Below are 24,565 nucleotides of genomic sequence, written 5' to 3' on the forward strand. Positions count from 1 at the left end.
TTCGTTCCTTTGACCCCTTCCTCCCCTCCATGCTTAGAGACGCTAGCTACTGTCCCCAGTCACCCCTGATAAAGGAGTCGAGTCGGCTTTGAAACGTTGGGTTGAAATTAAGGATTTTTGTTTGGAGATGTGCAGTTTATTATGAGACTCGCTTACCACTGCAGAACGGCAGATATTTTTTCTTGCCATTTATTTTCATATTGCTTTGAGTACGCATGGTGCCACTATTCTTTTATTCCTATAGTCGTGATGTCACTGTGCTCCTTTACCTCTCAGCGGAGGAACGTGACCGCGTGCACTGAGAATGCGGACAACGCTTTTTCAAAGACACATGATCTCATCTGCCTCGCGTCACTGCACCCTAAGGCAACCAAACACAAAGATCTATCGACAGGGTACTCCTGACGTACAGTATTCATTTTTTCAGAAGTGGATGGACAAATTGTAGAATTGCCGACTTACAGGAAGGTTGCTTTAAACCAGCAACCCACGTTTGCAAACCGCGTTTTCGCTTCCTGCTCTGCTGACTAAAGGGGTTACCATGAGGAGAGATGGTTTTCGGTTGGCAAACTGTAGAGGATGGTCGATATTCTGCAACTGTGCTCCAAGGGCCATTTTTTCGGTGCACGCGCCCAAAGTCGGCGCTCTTAACATACGACAGATCCGGTCTACGCATGCCCACTGCAGGAGACGCCGCCGAACCACGGCGAGGCGCCGATGGCCGATCTGTGGATGGATGGATGGATGGATGGATGGATGGATGGATGGATGGATGGATGGACGGACGGACGGACGGACGGACGGACGGACGGACGGACGGATGGATGGATGGATGGATGGATGGATGGATGGATGGATGGACGGACGGACGGACGGACGGACGGACGGACGGACGGACGGACGGACGGACGGATGGATGGATGGATGGATGGATGGATGGATGGGTGGATGGATGGATGGATGGATGGATGGATGGACAAACGGACGGACGGACGGACGGACGGATGGATGGATGGATGGATGGATGGATGGATGGATGGATGGATGGATGGATGGATGGATGGATGGAGGATGGATGGATGGACGGACGGACGGACGGACGGACGGACGGACGGATGGATGGATTGATGGATGGATGGATGGATGGATGGATGGACGGACGGACGGACGGACGGACGGATGGACGGATGGATGGATGGATGGATGGATGGATGGATGGATGGATGGATGGATGGATACGGCTGAACCCTTTAAATCGGGCAGTGGCTCAAGCCACTTTGCCATGTCTTGTGAAATTTTACTCCTGACTTGCTTTCAGCCACCAATCGTATAACCTTCGCTTGGTTACTTCTGCCCGCTTAAAATCTACTTTCCCTTCACTATCCTTAAACCCCAATGCTTTGGACAAATCAGCCCCGCTGATTTCCACTGTAGGGTGAAGCCCTTTACAGAAAAGTATCAAGTGTTCAGCCGTTTCCTCCTCCTCTCCGCACGCAATGCACAACGTGTCTATCTCGTGGTATCTGACTCTATACGTCTTAGTCCGCAAAACCCCAGTCCTGGCCTCAAATAACAAAGAGCTTCCCCTACAATTAGCATAGACATTTTCTTTTGCAATTTCCTGTTTAAAGGTCCGGTATATTCCCAGTGCCGATTTCGTCAGCATCCCCGTTTTCCACAGAGCTCTCTCGGTTTCTTTAAACTTTTTCTTAGCCGATAATTGTTGATTTTCCCCCTTACTACTGTCCAGGTATTTGCTTGTCAATTTTCTAGTTCGCTTTCTCCATTTCGCGTCAACATTCTTTATATACAGGTATCTGAAAACTTTCCTAGCCCACTGCTTTCCCCCCATTTTTCTCAATCGTTCCTCAAATGCTATCTTACTGCTAGCCTCTCTGCTCTCGAAAGACGCCCATCCCTGTCCGTGCTAGACATCGGCGCCATCTAACGGGCGCTCGCGTCCGTGTTGGAAGTGGGGTCTGGTTTACGACAATAGGAGCACAACGGCGCTTTCGATGACTTCATGGCTTGAAGCTCATTCAGGCAGAACTTTTCTTCTGGGTTTAAGTTCTTTCAGCGCCCCCAACCTATTTTCTTCAGGGCTCGAAATTCTTTCTGTCCGCAGAAAGAAGCACCAGAGTACAATGAAGTTTTTTCCTCCGCCTCCATCTGCACGAGAGGGGAGCCAGCCAGCACCAAGAACATGGACTGCCAAACATGCCTCTGACGCCGTTTGGTCTGCTCAGTACTCGATCCACATGGTCTCGGCCGGCATTCACTGGGTGTATTGGCGCCTGAGAGGCTAGGCAAGGACTGAATTCGCTTTAATAAAAATGGCTGTTGGGCAAACTAAGACAGGAGGCTTACAAAAAAAGCGAGAGACTTTTGTTCTTCTTGAGCAAGAACCTTAGGATGCGCGAGTATCAAATTTTTGCTTGCGAACTGAATATTTCGAACCATTTTGAATATAGGCAAACAAAAAATAGATGTTGATAAAGGCTGAAATGCGCTAACAGACGGGACAGAAAAGAACTTAAACACATGCGCTGGTGTCTGTGTTGAGTTGAGTGGTTGTAAACTACCGGTGGGATTAGCATTGCAGTTACTGCCGGCAATATCTCCACCGTAGCGACACTTAAATAGAAATCACAGAAACACTGTCCGCAAAAACACAAATAGACACTCCTGAGGTCACCATGTGGAGGCCAAATCCGTGTCCTGCAGGTAAAGTAGAAGGCGAGAAGCATCCCTTCTACTCGACTGGCTCCTGCGCGGGAAAACAATGTCCTGAAGAGAACTGTGAGGAACTCCTGCCTTCTTGAGGGATCCGAGTAACACAGCCCGTTCCGCGTTGTACAAAGTACAGCACAAGAGGTAATGTTCTATGTCACCACACACACCACACGTTGAACACAATGGTGACAACGCTAGGCCAGTCTTATACATCCACGCCGGCGTACGAGCAGAATCCGTGCGAACGCGGTGCAGCAAAGTGGCTTGGTACCTTTTGAGACCCTTAGTCACACATGGCTGATGAGGAGAGCTCCACAAAGAACTGAAGTGGCACAACACCACATCTCTGAACATTTGCTTGACTTCATGAGGGACTCCATGTACTGGAATCCCGGAGAGAGCTGTATGGGCGAGGTTGTCTGCGATCTCGTTGCCTAAGACACCTATGTGCGAGGGCACCCATTGAAAACGTATAGAGAAGCCTTTGCTATGTAGATTCTGCACCAAACGTAGGGATCTAAGACTCAAGGCATCAATGGGGAACCCGTACTCTAACCTTTGAAGGGCAGATTTTGAATCCGTAATTATGACAGTAGGTTGAGGCGTACAACACCGTAGGTTCTTCAGAGCTGCCTCAATGGCAACGCTTTCGGACATTGTGGAGGACACGACGAACAGACCAATCATACTTCAAAGACAGAATATGAAAAGCAGCTGCACTAGATCCTCTGACCTTGTCCACAGAGCCGTCTGTAAAAATTTGAAGATGACTGGCATATTCGGTCTCAAGATGTTCCAGTAAGAGCGAACGCATTGCCGCTAAAGGTGAATTCCTCTTAGCGCGAACGTGGGGAATTTTCAAGGAACAATCGAGGCTCGGAAAGGACCAAGGTGGCTTCAACGTCTTAGGTCGATCTCGAAGGTCGAGACCCAGAGAACGAAGAGTATTTAAAGCCAAGTACACCCGGGACTCAGATCTCTTTCGAAGGCGCGTGTAGAAGCGCTCTCCCGGCAACAGTCTCCCTGAGGCGGCCAATTTGCAGCAAAAGTCTTTGTGAAGCGGCTAGCCGAAGAGGATTCGATTGAGACTCATACAGTACTGCATTGTTTGGAGCAGCCTGCGGAACGCCGAGAGCCCTCCTTAGTCCCATTCTGCGCCAAACCTCAAGGCGTTCGAGCTGCGATACCGAGGGGGAAATTAAAGGGAGCCGGTACATTATGCGACTTGTCACCAGGGCATCGTGAAGCCGATCATTGAAGCAGGATGGCTTCCCCATTGCTCACTAGCAACTCTACGAAGCACATTGAGACGCGAAGATAGTGAAGCCACAATCGAGTCCACAGCTCGTCGCCACTGTAGACGTGAGTCAATAGTGACGCCCAAAAACGTATGTGGTTAACATGACGAAGGCAAGACTGATCAAGGTCTATGCTCAGCCGCGCATACCGTCGTCCCCTACCTGGAAACAGGACGAAGCCAGATTTTTCCACCGAGAGAGTCAACCCAACACCTTGAAGGTAACTTTTAACTGAAAGCACGGCCTGTCGCGCTAATAGAGCTAAGCGTTTGTGTTGATATCCGGTTAACCAAAGACAAATTTCGGCTGCATATATCGACATATGGACATGCCTACAATGTTTTTGCCCTTTTGCGGGAAGACCAGCCATGACAACATTAAAGACCGTTGCACTTGCAAATTTGCCACTTCAGGCAAGTTTGTTGCTGGTGGGGAACAAAGACCAAATGGCATCACCTTGAACTCAAAAAGGCCGTCCGGAGTGATGAATGCGGTCTTCTCGCGATCTTTTTCATGGACCTCAATTTTCCAGTGCCGCTCTTGATGTCCATGGATAAAATATACTTGGCGTTGCAGAGCCGGTCCAGTGTGTTGTCAATGCGGAAGAGGGGATAGACGTCCTTCTTTGTTACGTTGTTCAAGCGGCGGGAATCAGCACCGAATCGATGTGAGCCGCCGCGGTGGCTCAGTGGATATGGCGCTCCGCTGCTGTCCCGAAAGACGCGGGTTCGATCCCGGCCGCAGCGGTGGAATTTCGATGGAGGCGAAATTGTGGAGGCTCGTGTACTGTGCGATGTCAGTGCACGTTATAGAACCCCAGGTGGTCTAAATTTCCGAAGCCTTTCACTACGGCGTCTCTCATAGCCTGAGTCGCTTTAAGACGTTAAACACCCATTAAATAAACTAAACTGAATAATAATAATCGGTTTTTTAGGGAAAGGAAATGGCGCAGTATCTGTCTCATATATCTTTGGACACCGGAACCGCGCCGTAAGGGAAGGGTTAAAGGAGGGAGTGAAAGAAGAAAGGAAGAATAGGTGCCGTAGTGGAGGGCTCCGGAATAATTTCGACCACCTGGGGATTTTTAACGTGCACTGACATCGCACAGCACACGAGCGCCTTAGCGTTTTTCCTCCATAAAAACGCAGCCGCCGCGGTCGGGTTCGAACTCGGGAACTCCGGATCAGTAGTCGAGCGCCCTAACCACTGAGCCACCGCGGCGGGGCTACTCGAAGTGCGAATTGAAGTGCGCCGTCTTTCTTTCTCACCAGAACAACCGGTGCCGCCCATGGGCTGTTTGTAGGCAGGATGAAGTTGCCACGAAGCATTTCTTCCACTTGGTCACGAATGGCTTGTCGTTCTCGCGACGACACACGGTAGGGGCTTTGACGGAGAGGTCGGGCGTGTTGGTTCGTTATAATGCGATCCTTGGCGATTGGCATTTGTCGGACCTTCGGCGATGACGAAAAACACTCTCTTTAGCTTCGAAGCAGATTGCGGGTCTGGTCTTGTCTGTTCCGGGGCAGGGCTGAGTTGATGTCGAAAGTGGGCGAGTTCTCTTGGTCAGGCGAATCTTCTGCGGAGTGGTCGGAGAGGGCGAAGGAGTTTCGTACGTTGAATACTTCGTCGATGAAAGCAATTGTCGTACCTCTGTTAATGTCCCGGCATTCTTCGCTGAAGTTAGTGAGCAGTACTTCAGCCTGGCCGTTGAGGAAAAGTGCGATGCCTCTTGCGATGCTGATTCCTCGGTTTAGAAGCAACTGCGTGTTCCCCTCAATGATGGCTTCAGCGCTAAAGACTTTGGTGGCGTCTACGGTCAGGATAACGCTTAAACGAGGTGGGACGCTCACTTCTTCCTCCAGAACACTCAGGGCAACGTGATTTTCAAGAGATTTCATCGAAGGAATGGCCTCGCCCGTCGAAAGCGTGATGAGGTTAGATCGCAGGTCGATGATCGCCTGATGTTCATTAAGGAAATCCATGCCCAAGGTCACTTCGCGGGAGCATTGTCGTAACACAATTAAGGTAGCAGGATAGGTATGACCTTTGACAGTCACTCGCGCTGTGCATCGTCCTGATGGCATAATGAGATGGCCCTCTGCGGTACGAATTTGTGGGCTGTCCTAAGCGGTCGTGACTTTCCTCAGTTGCCCAGCGAATGTTCCTTTCATCACCGAGTAATCGGATCCTGTGTCGACTAGAGCGGTAACTTTCCGGCCGTCGATAGTCCCTTCTAAGTCGGAGGTCCTGGCTCTCGCATTGCATGTCGCTCTCGGCGTCGGGTCACGGCTTCGTCGCGTATGCGAGTCGCGGGAGGTGCGTGTTGTCGAAGCTTTTCCGGGTGGCGGCGTCGTTTTGAAGGGGGTTCGCGTCATGGTCGAGGTTGTCATTGTATGCGGCATCGGCGTGTAAGGGGTGGCGCCTTCGTGCGGCATGGTTGTTGGAGGATCATCGGTGTTTCGCTCGCGAGCAACCTCACCTCCAGAGGTAGTTGTCTTTAGTTTCCCCTGCGTAGGCTTGGAGACCTTCCTCGCACCACGGCTGCGGAGCTGCTGCGTGGCGACGCAAAGCGCGAGGCTGAAGGCGGCGGTGAGTGCGAAAGGCGGTGCGGCGAGTACTCCTCTCGACGCAAGTGTTGGTTGAAGTGTGGTCATGGGGCATGAACGGCAAATCCACGAAGACCGATACGTCGGTACGGGCAGTGACGAAGAATATGGCCGACCTCACCCCAATGGTTTGGCTTGGTTTATGAGGGTTTAACGTCCCAAAACGACTCAGGCTATGAGGGACGTCGTAGTGAAGGGCTCCGGAAATTTGGACCACCTGGGGTTCTTTAACGTGCACTGACATCGCGCAGTACACGGACCTCCAGAATCTCGCCTCCACCGAAATTTGACCACCGCGGCCGGGATCGAACCCGCGTCTTTCAGGCCAGCAGCCGAGCGCCATAATCACTCAGCCACCGCGGTGGCCTCACCCCAATGGAAGCACGACGGTCGGTTGTGGAAAATCCTCCAGGCGTCGCATTTCACAGGGCTTGAGCGTCGTTCGTAGGCTGGGCGTGCGGGGGCAGGGAGGCGGTGATATGGAAGAAGTGGCTCATCTCGGAGAGGACGTAGGGGGTGTCGTTGAGGATGCGGAGTTGGGGAGCTTACTGCAGCGGTGCAGGTCATGGCCTGGGGTTCTGTGGCTGCAGGTTTGCCAAGTGCCTGTAGCGCTTCTTCCCGCATCACATCCATGAGTCACTGCTTGGGGCTGTGCAGAGGCTCGCAGTATTCGCCGTAGCTCCTCGCGGACGATTTCGCGGATGACTTCTCGCAAGTTATCGCTGGGGGTAGTCGTCGTGTCCGGACGGATTGCACAGAGAGAAGGGCGATTATACTGCAGAGCCTGGACGTCGAGGGTCTTCTCGATCATGCAGGCTTCTTGCATGAATTCATCGACTGTTTTTGGCGGCTGGCGGATGAGGCTGCCAAAGAGTTGTTCTTTTACTCCTCGCATTAAAAACTGAACTTTCTTTTCATCGGTCATTTCGAGGTCGGCGCGGCTAAAGAGGTGCTTCCACTCAAGGACATAACCGCGGACGGGCTCGTTCGGAAGCTGGATTCGGGGCGCGAGGAGTCGTTCGCCTCTTTCTTTCCTCACGACCCTGGTGAATACCTTCAAAACTTCCTTCTTGAATAGTTACCATGTCGTTAGGGACGACTCAGGGTTTTCGTACCACGTACGTGCTGAGCCCTCCAGTGAGAAAAATACATGTCCAATTTTTGCCGCATCGTCTACTTGTTGAATGATAAAACGCGCTAAAATTGGTCCAACCGTTATTCGGGGTCTTTGCCTAGGGATCCATAGGAAGTCGGCGGCACCCGCGGCTGCTGCAGTATGATCGGGGTCGATATCTTTGGCGAGGTTGTGGTGCTCGTAGCAGCGTCTTTCAGTGGTCGGGTGCAGTCCGGCAGGGTCCCAAATGCAGGTTTCTTTCCCTGAAGATGTCTGCTGGGTCGGTTGACTGCTGGTTCGTCCCCCGGTTCGGAGCGCACAGACCTGGTGCCACTACTTGAAGGGGGCGTCCAGAACATGGAAGGCTACCCTGCACCTCCACCAGAGGTCACTAAGTGGTGACTGCAGTCCGGAGAGCAGAAAGGCTTTGAAAATGGTGTCTAAACAAAACCCTTTATTCGGGCTGACTTGCGCCCACAATGGACTGAATCATTCAGCGGCGGCGTAGCAACAAGCGTGCTCAGCGGTCGTTGAACAGAATGCCCGCCGCTGTCGGCCGTGGTCAATTTAAATCTGATAGCGAACTTTCGAGGTAAAGCGTGCAAAGTTACTAGAACATTCTGGAACAATGCAGAATCAGCTCTGCCTTGATGCGATCAATCGAGATAAATCTGGTTGCGTCTCGCATCGCAAAGAAAACCATAAAGAGGCGTGCCTGCAGTTTTGAAGAATGAACAAACTATGCAAATATTCACTGCAATATAATAATTCTTAAACACAATGCTAAGCAACTACGCAGTAAAAGAAATAATCAAGTAACACAAGGGTAGAGAGTTGCCTATAAGGACAAAACGACATCGGGGCAAGTGCTCAGGTTTAAAAATGAATACCTGCTGGGGGCAGGGCACTAATGTGGGTTCTTATGGCATCTGAGGATGTCAGAAAGCTGACGTTCTGCAACATTTTGCTCAATATAACGCTTAAATTCTATATGTTGCCGCGTTTTCCACCGATTGGGCGGGATTCCGTTTGTGATGTACCTACCTGTTCTTGGCTGCTGGTCGGCTTTTCTGCAACTAAGCATATGTACTGTTTGGCTGGAAAAGTAAGATGTAAATTGTTTCAAGTTGTTTTTTCGAATGCCGACATTGGGTGTTTACCAGTTCTTTAATAAAACTGCACTAATATAGAGCGACATGCTTGACCACTTTGCTTGAATAATTGGCTACAGCATGCCAAAAAGAAAACGCGGCGAGTTATTTTGTTGAGGTGTTGCCGTGAAGTTTACTAAACTTGAAGGATGATAATAATGAAGTGGGTCAATAAGACAACTAAAAAATTAAAGAAAGAATAGGATTATATCTTTCCCTAAAGGACTGCATGTAGGGAAAACAAAAACAGTTAATAAAAAGTTTTAACATTGAAGGAAAAAAAAAGTGACAGAAAAGCAAACATTGCTTGAATATGACATGAGCGTCATTTTAGTTTTTATTCGGTCTGCTGTCGAAACTTTGAATATATACATATTTGCACAATATGTGTTATCGACCTATGCGGTATGAATTAACCTCATTTTGAATCTGTTTAGGAAGGGCATAATCAATTGAATTCACAGTTCATAAAGATTCTTTAAGTGCTTTTTGGAGCCGTAACAAATATTTTTTTAAAATAATTATTGCGATAGGAAACGAAAGACAGTAGGTCGACTTGACACTGAGATGGCGCAGAGAATGTGTTCTGTTTAGAGCACGGTAGACGACTGCCGTCGTCTTTACTACTCGAGTAGCCGTACAAAAGTTACAAAGCGAGAACAAATATACCTAACCTTTAACTACGCGTCATAAATTGCAATTTACTGAAAACATCAAATCGCACGATATTTGAACCAACGTGATGTTGGATGACATACTAATTAACTTTATTCTATGCAAAAATTCAAGATTTGGGTATAAAAGAGATATGCAAGTAATCGAACTGACGTGTTGCGACTTGATTCATGAAAAATTTTGAACATTACAACGGCACATAAAGACAACAAAAAAAACAAGGAAGCGAGTGGTCTTTTCATTCTTCGCCAAGATGACTATACTGAACGTACCAAATTCTACAGCTACGGTCAACAATGCATTTTGCTGTACAATGGAACAGCGCTGGATTAAGGGGGGGGGGGGGGGGTGGACTAAGGGGGCTGCAGCCCAGGGCCTTACTTCGGACAGTAGGAGAAGGCGGCCTATTTATTCTAACCTGCTTAGTATATGGAACCATGGGCAACGGAACTTCGAGCGACATGTATGAAGAGAGAAAACCATAACGAGCTGACGGGGCCCCCCGCTTAATGTAACAGCATGCGTTTAGCCTGATCATTTGGGGAGAGCTTGTCGAGCTGCAAAAACAGGAATCCCCCGCCACCCCGGCGGGGCCCTCTTTATTACGAAGCGAGGTGCGTTTGCTTGAAAGAGTTTTCGTGGTTTCCTGTCAGTCCGTCAGTCCAGTGCTGTCTGGAGAAGAGGGGCAAGGGGGGAACACCTAAAGCATGTAATGTGGGATGAGGACCTAAATCTCCCTTGCCCCTCGTCACCACCACGCCACCCTCCAGCTCTCAAATAGTTCCGCCGCTGTCCTTCTCATAGACATGATGTGCAGCAGTACCTAACAGTGCCTCCCATTCGACTTTTCTTTACCGTGATGGTAATTTGGGCGGAGGAGGATGAGTTCGACAGCAGATGATGATGAGTCTGATGGCAGAGTCTAGGCAGGAATGGAAAGAAGACGTCACACGCAATTTTGTCCGCGTGCCAGGGGCATGGAATGTTCACTGTTCGGGCTAGGGTTGTGGAAGAGTGAAGAGGGAAGTTGGACACCTGTACAAAAAGGCCTGTCTTCTGGGCCCATTCCTGCCTAGTGGCTGCGCACCATCGCGCGCGCTCGACGAAAAAAGTAGGTCCGACTGGCCGCCTAACTTTCCAGAAAGAAGTAGAAAAAGATGACTCTGAGACGACGGAGGGCGCGTAACTTCTCCCGCGCTAGGAGTCGCTCTCTCCCCTTCATTCTCGCGCTCGGCGTCGACGGGGCGAAAGAAAAATCGAGAACCTCCAAGAAAAGACGATTGCTCCTAGCCTATAGGAAGACGAGACCGTAACGGGAGAAGGACTGAGTTTGTACGGAAAATGAAGGAACTCGTACAAGGAACTCCATGCGTATGCGAACGCCTGCTTTGGTGTTAGTAACAGACAGACGTGGCGCGTTTCTATGAAAGGAAGTTGATCGCGGGCTGCGATTTAGCCCCGAGCCGCCGGTTAAGATTGCATAAGCCCGCCCGCTGAGGAGCTCCCGGGAGACGCACCCCTCTCGGCCAGCCACAGACCTTCTAGGCAGCGTGCGCCAATGATCGGGACGGTCACCGTTGGACACCTGCGGTCGCGTCGGACTGACGAAGTGTCCGGTGCGGTGAACAGTTGGCATCCATTCATGCGAAAATGCTCGGTCCGAAGAATCAAAGTGGTGCGTCCAAACAAAAGGCGAAGTTAGAAAGAGAAGTGCGGGAAAAGAAGCTAGCAGAGATGGAAAAGTGCTTACTGAATGCAGCTTCCGCGGAGCAGTATGATCGCTCTACCCAGAATCCGTGTCAAACTCCCAATAGTACCGACTGTGCTTCTGTGGAGGACTTGCCAACTCCATCACCACGGTTTTCTTGCAACAGTCAAGGCTCAAATTGACTCATCTTGGTTGTCTGAATCCTGTGAAAACGGTGCCAACCTCGGTCGTCCATATTTATGAGCAACCGACGCTAACCGAGCCCTGACCTGTAACTTAGTCAGTGCCGTCTATGCTACTAGGCCGGGCCCCTGCGACACAGCTCCAGGTGTCCGGTCCACCACGCCCGATTTCTACTACTGCTGATCAACAGGTGCCAAACCTCCCCGATGAGCCTCCTACTGACGAGCGCCAGGAAACAACACTCCAAGAACCGACTCACTTGTTTCCTGTTAGTTTGGCTTCAAAAAATTATGTTCCCATCCACAAAGTGTGCCTCGATAGGACGAATGAGACGGCTTCTCGTTGCGGCAACAGAGAAGTACAGACACCCCCGCAGCAAGAGGTACGTTGCGAGATTCTCCGAAGTGACCCTGCTAAGTGGCCTGACGTTATTACTGACAGCTTTCGGAGTGTATGCCTTGAGAAAGGGCCATTGTATTTTCAAAATGGGGCAGAAAATTTTCCGTCTTCCGAAAGGCAATACAAAGCTCAGAAACGCTATATGTCACCTCATCTTTTCGTGCGAAAGGCTGTAAATGGGGAGACGTACGAGCGACACTGGTTAATGTTTAAAGGTTCCATTTACTGTTTCATGTGCAAACTATTTTCGATTTCAAACAACCTCAGTGCTTTCACCACGCACAGATTTTCTGATTAGAAATGAGCAGTAGAAATAATAAAAATTGGTTTTTGGGGAAAGGAAATGGCGCAGTATCAGTCTCATATATCGTTAGACACCTGAACCGCGCCGTAAGGGATGGGATAAAGGAGGGAGTGAAAGAAGAAAGGAAGAAAGAGGGCCGTAATGGAGGGCTCCAGAATAATTTCGACCGCCTGGGGATCATTAAAGTGCACTGACATAGCACAGCACACAGGCGGCTTAGTGTTTAACGTTAAAAAATTTGGCTGTGGTTTAACTCTGGATAACCCTAGTTGAATTGCGAAAGCTTCGTTTAGTCGCTATGTCGTCTACGCAGCGTCTCATTCCGACGCTCTCGACAACTCAAACCGGTCTCTTCTGCAGTTGAAGAGTCACTCCGTGGGACGTGGCACGACTTCTTCTAGCCGAATCTTCGTTACGACCGTTCTCGAGTCGCGCGGCGCGTTCCTCTGGCGTCTCTTGAGCGCGTTGTGTTTTCATCTCTTCGTTCTGTCGTCGTTGTGTCTCTTTCGGGGTCTCCATAACGACTACAATACACTGTTGTTGTTGTTGTTGTTGTTGTTGTTGTTGTTGTTGTTGTTGCTAGGAAGAAAGAAAAGGAAAGTGCACTGGCCTGCCTACTGGCTCAAGCCGAGCCACGCTCGCTGTCGCGTGCTGAAACCAGGAGAGTTAAAGGATAGGAGAGCAAAGATAGAAAAGGCGCGCGCTAGTACGCCCCGGGCTGATCCCGGAGGCAGTGCAATACCGTGCCGACCGTTGCCAGAGTGCTTCAAGCCAAGCACTCCACGATATTCCAAAAATAAGTTTAATATTTTGTGTCCAAGGACCCGCAGCAGATATTAAATCAGGTATCAGATACAATACACTGAAGCGAAGCGCATATATATATACCCACCGTGAGGCGACACCTCCTGTCCCTCTACCCAAGCGGAGCACATCTGCTGGAGCGCAAGGTGACGGCAGCGGCGTAGACGGCGGCGCCATCTGTTGGACCGCGGCTGGGCGTTGCTAGGCAACGGCGCCTCAAGGTCGTTCGTCGGCCACGGCACACGGCATACGGCTGAAGTGCGCGACGGGCCGAAATGGCTCGCTGGCTGGCGTAGTAAAGCTTTCCCTTTAAAAGAGTTTGGGAGTCAGAAAATCACGCGACATGGTCGGCGCCCTTTGTCCAGGACACCTCACGACGAGGCCCCGTCGCACGTCTGCTTTACCAGAGCATTTGGGGCTCCATGGCCTTCCGGCTAGAGAAGAGAGAAAGTGAGGATTTTGAGTACACGCCCACACCATGTGGATCGAATTGCCTGTTGGGGAAATGAAATCGCGCAGTATCTCACTAATTGGTGGACACCTGAACCGCGCTGCAAGGGAACGAATAAAGAAGGGACTGAGGGAAGAAACGGAGACGTGCTGTAGTGGAGGGCTCCCGAATAATTTCGACCAATTGGGGATTTTTTAAAGCTAAAGCTTTACTGGCCGCAGGTTGAGCAGTTTAGCGTGATTCCTGGAGAGCCGTGTTGCGCATGGGCGAGGAGCAGTGAGGGGGCACGGCGCATTTCTTTCTCTCTCTCCCTAGTTCCAACTGCGCATGCGCCACTAGTACCACCGAACCACAGGTGTTCCGCCACTGCGCAGCGCCGCGCCTTTCCTAAAAATGCAACTTTCAATTTTCAGCTCTCTCGTTCTTCTTTCTCTCCCTCCTTTATCCCTTCCTTTACGGCGCGGTTCAGGTGTCGACTGAGATATTTGAGACGGTTACCGTGTTTTGCGCGCTCACCGCGCCATCTGGCATGACATCACACCGCGCGGAACGCCGCCGGCGCCGCCGTTTGGAATGACGTCACACCGCGTTCCTCGTCGTAGCGCTCGCCTCCGCTCGCTTCGCCAGCTGCGTCGCATGCCTGATTACATGTCGGAGGATTGAAAAGGAAAGCTCGCGTGCGCCGCAACCACAGTTGTGTCGTGTTTAATGCGACAACATAGCTAGACAACCACACTAACCTGGACTTGCAATCAAGATTAACCAAGGCTAAACATGCTATGCCTTAGCTTTCGCTACCTATATCCTGGCATAGCCGACCTAAGCCACTGAAAATTTTCTCTCTCTCTCGCTCCCTAGTCACTACTGCGCATGCGCCACAAGTAGCACCGATCCACAGGTGTTGCGCCCCTGCGCAGTGCTGCGCCTTTCCTCAAAATCCAACTTTCAATTTTCAGTATTCTCTTTCCTCTTACCCTCCCTCCTTTACCCCTTCATTTATGGCGCAGTTCGGGTGTCCACCGAGATATGTTAGACGGTTACTGTGCAATTTCTTTTCCTCAAAACCAAACAAAACAAGTGAGCCGACGGCGTTCATAGAGTTGAGTGGCGTTGACAACTATGCAATGACTGTTCATTTTCACGAAAGGAAAAGCGCACAACCGCCTCCGTGGGTGAGTGGAGATCTCAATCTCCCTTTCTCCTTGTATATCCTGGATTAGCTGGGCTAATCCGCATTAATCCGCATTAATTTTTTAAGCACTGACATCGGAAAGCACTATGGCGCCTTTGGGTTTGGCTCCATCGAAGTATATAGCCGCCGCGTTCGGTCTCGAACCAGGGTACTCCGGATCAGTAGCCGAGCACATTAGCCACTGTGCCACCGCGGCGGGTCCACGCCATTTGAATAATAATAATAATTAGTTTTGGGGGAAAGTAAATGGCTCAGTATCTGCCTCATATCGTTGGACATCTGAACCGCGCCGTAAGGAAAGGGACAAACGAGGGAGTGAAAGAAGAAAGGAAGGAAGAGGTGCCACAGTGCAGGGCTCCGGGATAATTTCGCCCACCTGGGGATCTTTAACGTGCACTGACATCGCACAGCACACCGGCGCCTTAGCGTTTTGCCTCCATAAGAACGCAAACGCCGCGGTCGGGTTCCACACAAACACACACACGCACGCACGCACGCACGCGCGCGCACACACACACGCCCACACGCGCACACGCGCGCACGCACACGCACGCACTCTCGCGTTCCTCCCATCCCTAGCGACGCTGTTGAGGTGTTCACCGAGTAGTTAGGAAGCTATTGTGCGATTTCCTTTCCTCAAAAAACAACACTGAAGATATATTATACACCTTAACTTTGTGCACCAGCCTCAGTAAGTTCCCTAATAACAGTAAGAAATCTTTACACGCTTCTAAGGAAATCAATTTGGAAACAAAATTATAAACTCCTGAAAGATCTGAAAAGTAATATATTACGCACTTAACAATGCCGATGTTTAAAAAATTAATGACATATTAAGTGAAGAGTTTTGCTTTCAACGAGACCAGCTTTGCGACCTCTAAGTTAAGTCGTGAGGACAGGAATATGAATGCAGTGGTTTTGTAGCGTTACACCCACTTGACGGTGGCACTTTTTATTTAAATGTACCGGAATGCAACGGATGCACGAGGCGTGCCGTTTAATATGTATAGGCCATACTGTATGGCACCTGTATGGAGCTTGATCACTCTGTAAAGCAAGCTTCAACGAGATATACCTCGAATGACCACAGACACGCCGAATCGATCATACTCCGGTCCTGAAAATTTTGATGTCTGCGAAGTGCGCTGAAGAGCATAATAAAAGGATGGCGCACATGCAACTGCGAAGTGCGCTGCAGAGCAGAAGAAATGGTTTGCGCACATGAAAATGGCGTCTAGCACCGGAACTGCGTGGCAGCATGGCTCGCCCGCTCTAACTCGAGCAGCGCAATTGACAAGGAGCTGGTTAAGCATCTTGTCACTGAGACCGCTTACTGGACAGAGGTGTTGAAGCGCGTAGTCTTTGTAGTTAAGCTTCTAGCTGAGCGCGACCTAGCGTTTAGGGGCAGTGAGGAGATTTTTGGTTCACCGAGAAATGACAGTTACAGGGAGTGATTGAGGCCATTGCCAAGTTTGATCCCTTTCTAGAGGAGCACATCAAGCACTACGGGATCAAAGGAAAAGGTCACCCATCGTATCTGTCAAAAACCATTTGTGATGAATTTGTCGAGCATATGGTAAAAGCTGTCAAGGCACGCCTCGTTGACGAAGTGAAGCGCGCAAAATACTTTTATTTAATTGTTGATTCGGCTCCAGACCTTTTTCACGTTGATCAGCTGTCAGTTGTTTTACGATACTATTTAAATGGGAAAGTGTACGAACGCTTTCTTGACTTTGTTAAAATCGAATCGCGTACCGGCTTGTATCTTTTCCGTGATGTCCCTCTTGACGACCAAAGGCATATCAATTGATGATTGTAGGGGCCAAGCTTATGATAATGCGAGTAATATGCCAGGAAAATACAAAAGACCGCAAGCTCAAATCAGACCTGAACGAATTGGCAGTCTACGTCCCGTGTGCTGGTCATTTACTGAACTTATTTGGCGCGTGTAGCGTTGACAGTTGCCTTGAGGCAGTCAAATTTTTCATTCAGAGACTGTATCTGTTCTTTGCTGCCTCACCTAAGCGATGGAGGCATCTTTTGGACAGCATGGGCGGAACTGGCCGGCAGCTTGTCTTGAAAACTCTCTCTGAGACCAGGTGGTCAGCACACGCTGAATCATGTAAGGCCATTCTGAAAATTTCAATGCAGTCTTGAGTTGCCTTGAAGCTATATCAAAGAACGAGGAAGAAAACGGTGACACTAGGAACGAAGCGCGCTCTCTCTCCAAGAAAATTACAAATCTAGAGACTGCATTCATGGAGATTTTTTGGAAATAAATCTTTTAGCGCTTTGACAAAACGAGCGTAGCACTTCAGAAACCAGGCCTAGACATTTCAACTGCTGTAGACCTGCTGAGCTCTCTAGAAGGCGCTGTCAATTCTTTGCGACCTTTGTTTGATACCTCCGAAGAGAGAGCACGCACGCTAAGTATCAATCAATGTTATCAGGATGAGGGCAAACGCATCGTTTTGAGTAAGCACCCGGATGGAAAAAGCGATAGTGCGCTACAAGGTAGAAAAAAGTTTATCGTAGAGACCTACTATGTTGTACTTTATAGTCTAGGCTATGCTTTGCGAGTGCGAAAGGCTGCCTACACTGAAATTTGCTAAAGGTTCGGATTCTTAAAATTGCTGACAGAATTTGGGAGCGAGGCCTCTTTGGCACAACAGGCTGAGAAGTTGGTGAAAACCTAAAAAATGATCTGGAGCCAGCATTTTCCGCTGACATCGTTCAGGTCGCAAACTTTCTGCACAACTCTGTGTGCCAGGACACGAGTGCTCTGGGAATAATGAAGTTGCTGCACGAAAGAAAGCTTATTAATGTGTTTCCGAACCTTTCTATTGCTTTGCGAATGTACTTAAGCATACCCGTGGCAAACTGTGAGATCGAACGATCGTTTTCCATGTTGTCGCTGATAAAAAATCGTCTTCGTTCGAGCCACCTTGACGACAAGGGGAACTCGCTTGCTATCATGTCCATTGAAAGTGACCTCCTCCGCGATCTATCCTTCGAACAGACTATATCTGATTTCGCCAAAGCGAAAGCGCGAAAGATGCCATTTTAAAAGAGGACTGTTGGCGCTATACATGAATAGTTCCAATAAGTTTGTTGTGTCGCCTCCCAGGCTCCACATTGCCAATGAAACGCTGAGCAGTGTAATTCAAGATATGCAAATCTTCGTTGTTCGTCTCTTGTTTTTTTTTTCTTGTGGCATTTAGCGTGCTTATAAAGAACTGTATTTTTGTTTTTCATTGTGCTACGTTTATTTGGTGTCGTCCCTGCTTGTCTTACCTTTAAAGAAAATGTTTTCAAATAATGTTTTGTATTTACAGTTGGTAATTTTGAAATGTATTCTAGTGCATTTTTATGGTGTTTGTATTGCCTTAATTATAGTTCATATCTATTGCATATTTATAGAATAACGAGTAACGATTACTGCAGTTTGATGTTTGAATTTTAATAAAGAATGTCTTGGATACAACCATGCGTCTCCTCACGTGATTAAATTTAGTGATGCAAACAAAGCCTAGCTTGAGAAGGATCGACATCTGAGCTGTGTTGCCTTTTCTACGTTCTTGTTCGTCTTGAGTGCACTAAACTTTTCCTTTTGCTGAAAACAGAATGCAGAAAGTGAACATATCTGTTGGTGTTTACAACAGCACGCGTTTCAAGCACGTTTTGTTGTTTTACTTATAATAATAACAATAATGATAATCCCGTAGACCGCACTTCGTTCTTTTTAATTTGGTGGAATTAAAATGAAACATGGCATATTTCCAGTAGCGTAGCAGGCGACAGGGCGGGGGGGGGGTCAGTATATTGAAAGGGTGCTTGCATGCGCATTAGCCCAGGGCCCTCAATTTTCTTAATACGGCCCTGGCTAGAAGCCCGTGTGCTGTGCAATGACAGTGCACGTTAAAGGACTCCAGGTGGCCTGAATTATCCGGAGCCCACCGCAAAGGCGTTCCTCATATGCTGAGTTGCTTTGAGACGTTAAACGCCATATGAACCATACCCGTTCAAACCACTTGTATTCCATTGTTCGAATGCAACTTCTGCGAATGAGACTGCTCAGTGTCAGCTCGCAGCGAACGTGTTATTGCATTGATATCTTGTCCCAGTTTGTTCGCGTCTATACACGCCGATTAATTCGGGTGTTAGCCTAAGTCGTCTTTCATCTGACATATTTAGTTGTATGTGAGACTTGAATGAACGTAGGTGACCAGTCAGCATTGTTCAAAATCTCACATCGAAGCAAAGGCTGCACACTTTCTTTCAACAGTGAAAGCTTTTGGGATTTTTGGTTAACCATGTTTAGATCGTGAAAGCGCTCAAAAAGGCAAGAACACAGAACGGACGGACAGAAACAATTTTTGTTAATGTAGAATGATTTACTTATTGTTTTAATCTCGAATAGAAACCGAACCGGACGAGAGTGCAGTATTATTTTACTTTTCAGTGTTCATAGGAAAATTCTTTTTTTTAATCCTTTTATGATTCCATATGTTTAAGAGAGGTAAACTATACAACACCCGCCAATGGGAGCCATGCTCATTTTCAAAATTCTGATCGGCTCATTTGCAGATTAGTTCAAGTTAGTTTGGGCTGCTATGTGGAACTAGTAATTAATAAGCAGTATCCATAATTCTGCTGAGTGATCCATTCGACACTATATTTCTATAGATATCCGCGTTCATATTTCAAGGCAGTTCCTCAAGCCACTGGCAAATTGACTATATGATGATCACCAGAGTGACGAACGGGAAGAGGGGACTCAGAGAAAGAGGCATCGTCTGTCTGCCTCTTCAGAGCTCTGATAGTCAGCAGGGTCACATATAGCCTGCCCTATCACTGCCTCACCCGGAGATACATCGAACAAGCGGATGCCCTATTACGTAAAGCCTATAAGACGGCCCTCGGTCTACCGACAGGCATCTCCACTCATAAGTTACTCGAATTAGGCATCCACGATACCTTTGTCGAACACCAGGAAGCGCTCCTTGTTGCACACAAGAAGCGCCTACTCTCTCTCCGCAACGGGCTGGGCAGGCAGGGCTATGCGGAATGTATTCGAAAAATTAAAATAATAATAATAATAATAATAATAATAATAATAATAATAATAATAATAATAATAATAATAATAATAATAATAATAATAATAATAATAATAATAATAATAATAATAATAATAATAATAATAATAATAATAATAATAATAATAATAATAATAATAATAATAATAATAATAATTTGTTTTGGGAGAAAGGAAATGGCGCAGTGTGTTTCATATATCGTTAGACACCTGAACCGCGCCGTAAGGGATGGGATAAAGGAGGTAGTGAAAGAAGAAAGGAAGAAAGAGGGCCGTAATGGAGGGCTCCGGAATAATTTCGACCACCTGGGGATCATTAAAGTGCACTGACATAGCACAGCACACGGGCGGCTTAGTGTTTAACGTTCAAAAAATTTGACTGTGGTTTAGCTCTGGTTAACCCTAGTTGAATTGCGAAAGCTTCGTTTCCTCGCTATGTCGTCTACGCAGCGTCTCATTCTGACGCTCTCGACAACTCAAACCGGGCTCTTCCGCAGTTGAAGAATAACTCCGGGGGACGTGGCACGACTTCTAGCCGCATCTTCGTTACGACCCTCCTCGAGTCGCGCGGCGCGTTACTCTGGCGTCTCTTGAGCGCGTTGTGTCTTCCTCGCTTCATTATGTCGTTGTTGTGTCTCTTTCGCGCTCTCCATAACGACTACAATACACTGTCGTTGTTGTTGGTGCTAGGAAGAAAGAAAGGTGCACTGGCATGCCTACTGGCTGAAGCCGAGCCACGCTCGCTGTCGCGTGCTGAAACCAGGAGAGTTAAAGGATAGGAGAGCAAAGATAGAAAAGGTGTGCGCTAGTACGCCCCGGGCTGATCTCGGAGGCAGTGCTATACCGTGCCGACCCTTGCCAGAGTGCTTCAAGCCAAGCACTCCGCAATATTCCAAAATTAAGTTTAATATTTTGTGTCCAAGGACCCGCAGCAGATATTAAGTCAGGTATCGGATACAATACACTGAAGCGAAGCGCATATATATATATACCCACCGTGAGGCGACACCTCCTGTCCCTCTACCCCAGCGGAGCACATCTGCTGGAGCGAAAGGTGACGGCAACGGCGTCGACGGCGGCGCCATCTGTTGGACCGCGGCTGGGCGTTGCTAGGCAACGGCGCCTCAAGGTCGTTCGTCGGCCACGGCACACGGCATACGGCTGAAGTGCGCGACGGGCCGAAATGGCTCGCTGGCTGGCGTAGTAAAGCTTTCCCTTTTAAAGAGTTTGGGAGTCTGAAAACCCCCACGACATGGTCGGTACCCTTTGTCCGGGACACCGCACGACGAGGCCCCGTCGCAGGTCTGCTTTACCAGAGCATTTGGGGCTCCATGCCATTCCGGCAGGAGAAGAGAGAAAGTGAGGATTCTGAGTATACGCCCACACCATGTGGATCGAAGTGCCTGTTGGGGAAATGAAATGGCGCAGTATCTCTCAAAGTGGCGGACACCTGAACCGCGCTGCAAGGGAATGAATAAAGGAGGGACTGAGAGAAGAAACGGATAGGTGCTGTAGTGGAGGGCTCTCGAATAATTTCGACCAATTGGGGATTTTTTAAATGCGAAAGCTTTACTGGCCGCAGGTTGAGCAGTTTAGCGTGACACCACACCTGACCTAACACTGTCGAAGAACACCAAGGCGGTGTCCTGGGAAAATACGATGCAAGACCTAGGTAGTGACCACTACATAATAGCTACAACAACGACCAAAGGTATCAAGGAAAAACGGCTGAAGCAACCAAAAGTTACAGAATGGGACAAGTTCAGGAAGCGAAGGGAAGAGTCCGCCGCTTCTACAATCACGGACCTAGAGGAGTGGAGAAATACACTTAAAAGACATGCTACCGAAGCGACGGCAACTCTAGAAGGCCAAGAAGCTCCGTTAGTGGCAGATAGTAAACTTCTGCACATGTGGGAGGCAAAAAGAGGCTTAGAGAACCGACTTAAAAAAAAAAAAGAGATGGAATCGGACCCTGAAGAGACGAATAGCTAGGCTAAACCGAGAGATCGAAAAGCACGCAATACAGTTGTGCGAACAGAACTGGTGCAGCAAATGCGATGACATGGAGAAGGGAATGAGCCTGGCGAAAACCTGGAACATCCTGAGACACCTGCTAGACCCAACCCAGTCAAAGTCACGGACGAACATTAGATTGGCCAAAACACGGCACAAATATGAGGAAACAGATGATAGCTTTATGGAGGAAATCAAACAAACATACATAGAGAACATAGCACGCACTAACCTGCCAGATTATGAGGGACGGTGCAATGAAGAACTGGACACGCCCATAACGGAGGCGGAAGTGAGAGCGGAGATAATCAAGCTCAAAACTAAATCGGCTCCAGGCCCGGACGGAATAGCCAATAAAATGCTAAGAAACCTAAATGATGAGTCGATCACAGCTATAACTAAATACATGCAGCAGGTGTGGGAAAAGAGGAAGCTACCAAAACAATGGAAAGAAGCAAGCATCTTTCTTATTCCCAAACCTGGAAAGCCCTTAAAATTTGAGAACCTCAGACCAATCTCCCTCACCTCATGCGTAGGGAAGTTGATGGAGCATGTAATCCAAACGAGGCTAACCAGATAAACGGAGGACAAGAAATTATGGCCAAACGAGATGGTCGGATTTAGGCCAGGCCTAAGTACTCAAGACGTTATGTTGAGATTACAACATGACATCATAGACTCTCGGACTAAGGACAAAAAGGCAGTCTTGGGATTAGATCTTAAAAAAGCTTTCGATAATGTAAAACATGAGGCGGTCCTATCGGAACTTCAGGAGATCGGTGTGGGCGGCAAGATATACTACATTAAAGACTTCCTGTCAAACAGGACAGCCAAAATAAGATGCCAGGACCTGGAGTCAGAAGATATAGAGCTATGCAACAGAGGTACACCACAGGGATTGGTCCTATCCCCGCTCCTCTTCAACCTAGCCATGAGAGGCCTCCCAGCGAAACTGGGAGGAATCGAGAACTTACACTTTAGCATGTATGCGGACGACATAAATGTCTGGATAAACAAAGGCAGCGATGCAGAGATAGAAAACAAACTTCAAACAGCGGCAGACACAGTAGAGGAGTACGCGGCAGGAAGGGGGCTAGCCTGCTCGCCAGAGAAGTCAGAACTCTTAATATACAACCCGAAATCTTTAAGATTAAAAAGGGATAGCAATCTTAGCATTATGGTAGGAGTCAAACCGGTGCCTAGGGTTGACAAGATAAGAATTTTAGGCCTTTTTATTCAGGAAAATGGATACAATAATGAAACAATAAAGAAACGGGAAGGATATGCAGCGTAAGTAACTAGAATATTCAGAAGAATAGCGCTCAAAGGAAGAGGACTCAAAGAAAGGAGCCTAATAAAATTAGTGGAAGCATACAAAATCAGTAGACTCAGCTACGCTACACCATACCTTAACATCCGGGCCCCAGAAAGTGATAAGTTGTACTCAATAATTAGGAGGTGCTACAAACGAGCGTTAGGAATACCCATAAGCACCTCAACGGAAAGACTCCTAGCTATGGGGATACACAACACGTGGAAGGAAACGGCCGAGGCAGTCAGAACACCTCAGCAGGAAAGACAGCCGGACATATACAGGCAGAGCCATTTTAGGCATGGTAGGATTGCAGGCAGACAGAGGCATGCAGCAAAAACAAGACATCCCGAAGGAGGTCAGGGAAGATCTCAGAATAGACCCACATCCGAGAAACATGCACCCCACCTTCAACAATGAGAGGAGGGAAAAGAGAGCCGAAGCACTCATGAGACGCTTCAACGGAATGAATAAGGAGACGGTAGCATACACGGATGCGGCGAGCGGTAGACTGGGAGCAGCTGTAGCCTCAGTGGTGGATGGCAAGGGTACAGCAATATCAGCAGTTACGATACGCAGCCGCAATTCGGAAGTAGCAGAAGAGGTAGCAATAGCGCTTGCTTGCGTGGGAACAGAGGCAAACTATATAATACGTGACAGTAAAACAGCCATCTACAATTATAGAAGAGGTAGAGTCGCATCAGAAGCGGTGCGGATTCTAACGGGGAAAAAGATTAATAGAAAAATTAGCCTGATATGGGCACCAGCTCATACGTCAGTAACAGGCAATGAAGCGGCGCACCTTCTAGCTCGCGATCTCTACCTCCGAGCAGAAGCGGAACCGCCTGATTGCAAGGAATTAGACGAGAGACTACAAACATACACAGAAATCATAGAGAATTACAGACTGCAGAGAAGAACTGTCCCTCCTCCGGACAAGGAGCTCGGGAACAGAGAGGCAGTAACCAGGAGAAGGCTACAGGCCGGAAATTTCATAAACCCGGTATGGGCGTCACACGTCCTACAAGACGAAGACATAGAAGATAAATGTAAAAAATGTGGAGAGAGGGGACCCTCGACCGTATAATTTGGCAGTGTGTACACTCCCCAGGGGAGAAGGAAAGAATAGATAGTAGAGAAGCCTGGGAAACCCATCTGCAAAGCGCGGACCCCGCGACCCAGAAGAAAGCCATCCATATAGCGGCAGAGGCCGCGAAGAGCCAACTCTTTGCCTGCATCTAGTCGCGGAGGCCCTGGCCTCTGCCCCTAGGCCTGCGTGCCAGGGGTGGGGAGTAGAGGGCCTCCATTTCTGATGGAAATAAAAGTTTTTGGAACTGGAACTGGAATTCGTCGTAGCCCTCGCCTCCGCTCGATGTCGGAGGATTGAAAAGGAGAGCTCGCGAGCTCCTCAACCACAGTTGTGTCGTGTTTAATGCGACAACATAGCTAGACAACCACACTAAGCTGGACTTGCAATCAAGATTAACCAAGGCTAAACATGCTATGTCTTAGCTTTCGCTACCT

The sequence above is a fragment of the Amblyomma americanum genome, chromosome 4 (genome assembly GCF_052857255.1).
Source record: "Amblyomma americanum isolate KBUSLIRL-KWMA chromosome 4, ASM5285725v1, whole genome shotgun sequence".
Lineage (NCBI taxonomy): Eukaryota > Metazoa > Arthropoda > Arachnida > Ixodida > Ixodidae > Amblyomma > Amblyomma americanum.